Raw genomic sequence first — 5,215 nt, 5'->3', positions numbered from 1 at the left:
ATTTGAAAGAAGCTCTTTCAACTCATCTGGGAACGGTGTGTTTCCAAAATTCAGGCTGGTAACTAGGCCAAACTCCACAATACCAAATCTACATAGAGATTTTCCCACGTAGAACTAACCCTCTTCAAGCTTCTTTCTTTCCACCTTACACAACATCAACTGGTGTAGTAGAAACCTAGAAAAACCAAAGGCCTTCCCATTAAATAATTGTCCCAATAGGCATGTCTTTGCTCATTCAATCAGCCCATGCCTTTGAAACTGCTCTATAAGGGTATCCAAGTAAGCACTACCCCTATAAGTAACATGAGACGGAAAGTGATTCTCCAACGACACAATAAGGTCAAGCATCTAAAAAAAAAAAAAAAATTGTTAATAACATTTTTAAGCAATCTGCTAACCATTGAGGCCTGTCGGGGCATATCGAGGTAATACATGTTCAAATCAAAACTATTTTTATCAAGGCACATCAAGACATGTCCAGGCATATCAAGGTATAATTAAATAAAGCAATCATCATCGAGACCTGTCTAGGTCCATCAAGGCCTGTCAAGGTCTGTCAAAATTATACAACTATCTAGGTCTATCGAGACATGTCGAGGCCTATCGAGGTGCCACTAACATTAAGTTTTTTTCTAGCTACATCAAAACCTGTCGAGGTCTATCGAGGCACTATCTAAACCTATCGAGGTACTTAAACTCCTACAATAAACATTTTTTCCAATTAAAATTGAGGCATGTCGAGGCCAATAGAGGCCTGTCGAGGTATCATTCATCGAGGTCTATCGAGGCCTGTCAATTTCTATCAAGGTGAATCAAGAAACTCGAAAAAAATCTAGATTTCTTCATTCCCCAGCCCCGATCTATCATATAAACAAACAGTTAACAAATAAATTAGGCACAACCGATTTATTGCAGAATAAACAAGTAAATCCCTCACCTTTGCCTACTTCGGGGTTGTTTCATCGATCTATGGGGTTTTCTCGCCTACCCGCCTACTTAAGTCATCCCTTATGACAAGATTTCTTGCCACTGATGCGCAGTCATGGTCGTGGAAGACAATGCCCACAGATTCCCTTGGGTTCCGACAGTGAATGTGAAAATAAAGTGAAAGATTTTAGGGATTTTGGTTTCGGGACCGAGAGAGTGAGGGAGAGAATATAGAGAGAGTCCGAGAGAGTAGAGAGAGAAAGTGGGAAACAAATGTTAAGGGTATTTTTGGAACTAAGAAAGACAATAAGATCAAATTGAGATGTGTATAGTGAGTAGGATATTTTTTTATGGGACCCCATTTAATGCATAAATACCCAAATTTCCCTTTTCAAATTGAATTTCATGAGCTATTATGTTGAATAGCTACTAGAGAAGTGATTTTGATTCCCATTAGGTGTATAGAAGTTACAAAATAAAAAGGGGAAGAGTTTGGACGTTTTTGTGGAAAAATGCAAAAATTGGGAGGTTACAAGCTAGAGTATCCCAAGCTGCGGTCTAGGAGTCAAAGACTCACCGCCGTGGCCTAGAAAGCCCCATGCCGCGACCTAGGGCACTCACAATAAAATTCCATATTTGCATTTTCATCAATTTGAACATTTGGAACACTTCAAGTAACTCTCAAATCTTCCATTTAATTCCATAAACACCAAATTTAACATTGGTAACAACCAAAAGGGTTGGTGGAATTTGAAATTCAAATGTTGTCTCAAAACTCTATAAATAGAGACTATTTGGTCACTTGTGAATAGAAGTTGTTCATCCATTTTAGCACTTGGATCAAAAACAAAAGACTTGACAATTTATAGAGAGCTATTTCTAAACTTGAGAGTCCCTTAGTGCTAAGAGTATGAGAAATAAGCTTTTGGACAAATATTTTGAACATTTTCAAGTCTAGTGATCCCCACTACTCTTCACTTGAGGTGGTGCGAGTGTTAGATTGTTCATCATATTTTTCTATTGTTCTTATTCCATTCTCTTCTCCTTCGTTATTCTTATTTTATTTGTATTGTTATTGTCTTGAGTTTGTAATCTCTTTCTCTTCTACTTCTTCATATATTTATTTTACTTGTATTTTGTGCATTAGAGTTGTAACTTTATTTTAATCAATCATATTGTCCATTTGTATTTCTTGCTTAAAGTGTATTTTGGTTTCTATATATTCCATTAAAATATATATTCTCTAACAGTGTCTAAATCTACATATTACAAAATATGGATAAACTAATAAAAATAAGTGAATCAATGTTAAATATGTTTCTAAAGGTAAGATACAATTCATTTAGAAGAAAAAAAAAGGGTAAGATACAATTGAAGTAATACCCTTCAAAACTACACTAAAAATATGAGAAATAGTTATCTGCACAATAACATAAATATAATAACTTTATATAGGGTTGAGCATAAAATCCGAAAAACCGAATAAACCGGATAAACCGACCATCCGAACACCGAAAAAACCAAAAACGATTAAACCGAACACCGAAAAAACCGCCAACGGCGCAAACCGCCACTGTTCGGTTGGTTTGGAAATATTGTCCGAACCGACCGAACAGAACCGAAACCGACCGAGCACTATTATATAATAATATAATATTATATAATTATTAATTAAAAAATAAATAAAATCTGATATGTTTTTTTACTAGGTCATCTCTTCTTCTCTCGGTCTCTCTATCTCTATCTATCGCATATACTCCTCTCAGCAGCTCAGACCCTACTGTGTCGCCGCCTCCTTCCTTCCTCTCTGTCTCCTCCCTCCGGCGACTGCCCAAACGAACGAAATGGAACAGCCCAGCCTCTTCCTCTCTGTCTCTCTCATCATCTCCTCAACTCCTCCTCTTCCTCTCTGTTTCGCTTATCCCTCTGCCCAAACGAAACGAACGGAACGGAACGGACCGACATCGAGCAAACGCGACTCGGCAGCAGTACTGCCCAGCCCACTCCGGCGACTGCTTCACGGACACAGTGACTCAAGGTATGCAGCTTCGTTAAAACAGATTGAGACATATATATATATATATCATTATGGATATATATTGGAAAACACTATTAATTATCAGTTTTATATGCATCTCAATTCAATTGTGTTAAAGGACCAGATTTAAATAATCATAATAAATGATTACGATGTGTACAGTGTAATATGTCTAATTTCTTCAGTATACAAATAGGTTGTCTGCATATATGTTAGTACCCTTCTCTTTCCTTGAGTTTCTGGGGCTGCCATTGTTGTCATTAATAATCTTTTGCTTGAGCTAGTTAGAGTGTTTGTGTGTAGTTGAAGTTCCAAGAGACCTGGTGCTTGAAATTATGAATATCCTACTACTTAAGAGAGAAGAGGTGAGTGCTTATTATTGTGATGAACTCAGCTTAGTTAGGCTTGGTATGCATGTATATATAAATATATATTATAGTATATAATTTAATATTAATAATATTATTATTGCAGCTCTTTCTTGTATAATTGATTAGTGTGTAATACTATTATGGTAGTTAAAGCACTATTTGTTATCCCCAAAATTTGGAAATGACAAGTGGCATAGAATAGTTGGGTGATCTAGCTTAGCAGTAGCCCAATACATTAGTGAGGAGTTTGGACTGCTTGAAAGATGTCATGACCAAGCCAAGTGCACCCGAGGAGAGTACTTAGGCTAAGGTGTGCCCGGTTGGACTTTGGTCCGAGGAGCACTCCAAGAGGTCCGGTCGGACCTTGATCCGAGGAGAGCCAAGGAGAGTGTGTTCGGACCTTGGTCCGAGGAGAGCCCCAAGTGGTGTGGTCGGACCTTAGTTCGAGGAGAGCCAAGAGGTGTGTTCGGACCTTAGTCCGAGGAGAGAGCCAAGAGGTGTGTTCGGACCTTGGTCCGAGGAGCAGTCCAAGGAGTGTGCTCGGATACATGTCCGAGGAGAGGCTAGGGACATGGTCCTTATCCGTATGACCAACAAGTGCAAGGTTGTCGAAATAGAGACATGGCATGCTAGAGGAGAGTGCCATGTTAGAGGAGAAACATGGCATGCTAGAGGAGATTGCCATGTTAGAGGAGAGGAGTACATGTCCTACCAGCACTTGCATATGTCAAGCATGCATGTATCCGACCATCACCTGCATGAATGGTCAGTAGGAGATATGGGTCGACCAGATAGAGGAGGACTAAGTCAAGATTCCCAGAAACGGCTTCAACAAGAACCAGTCTTGGCACACGCGGGAATCTCTCATTCTTCCCACAAATTGGGGGTTTTGTTACATTTTAAATGTTTTTTGTAATTTAAATATAATGAAATATCTCGATTCTAGGGGATATCAGATGTATGATCCTAAGCCTATAAATATATGGCTTATGGGATCAGAAAGGGTCTGGTCCTTCTTTCTAGACTTTTGGGAAATTTTGGGTCTGAGTTTTCTAGAGAGAGAAAGTGCGTGTATCTGAAAGAATCCTTGTATTTTTGTAACATGTACTGAAGAAACTCAGTTGACTCAGTTCATCTGATCTTGAGTACAGATCTATAATCACAACTCTAAGTGGATTAGGCTATTACCAACATATTGGGGCTGAACCACTATAAAAATCTTGTGTGTTCTTTATTTTCTTTATTAAACCGTCTGTGTCGTTTAAATTCTCTTGAAGGTTTGCCGTTTTTGACGTTCTCACGTCGTTGGCCAAAAACTTGGTCAACACTATTTAAGCTAAAATGAGTCCATTTCCAAGTTTTGTTTTACAAATAAATGCTCTGATTACATAAACTATGATTGATTACTTCTTTTCTTCTTCTAAATTTTATTAATTATTACTATTATTTGTTTGGGGAAATGTATGGGGCGTAAAAACACGAACAATTTAATATGGTAGTTAACTTGTCAAGGTGAGAGGAGCTAGCTATGTTTTTGCATAAACTTATGGCCCAAATGAGGACTACATGTTAGAATTTTATATGGACTAATATAATTACAAACATAATTCCATTATCACAATCATTTTCTAGAGTGCCTACGAATAGTTAAAGACCATAATGGGATGATTAATATTAATCTAATTACAATTGAGGCACATGGTAGCACCCTAAAGACTATAGGTTGGCCCATTAAACCATAGTCCACCATATCTAATAATATAAGCCCAATAGGCCCAATATACCCCTTAGGGTAAGAAGGCATACGAGACATATATATAGAACATATGTGTTGTTGGATAAATAGAGATGTATGTGGTTTTGGTAAGGGTTGCTTTCC

Source organism: Humulus lupulus, chromosome 2, assembly GCF_963169125.1.
Source record: "Humulus lupulus chromosome 2, drHumLupu1.1, whole genome shotgun sequence".
NCBI classification, from domain to species: domain Eukaryota; kingdom Viridiplantae; phylum Streptophyta; class Magnoliopsida; order Rosales; family Cannabaceae; genus Humulus; species Humulus lupulus.
The sequence above is the reverse complement of the archived record's forward strand: the minus strand, read 5'-3'. Positions refer to the sequence as shown.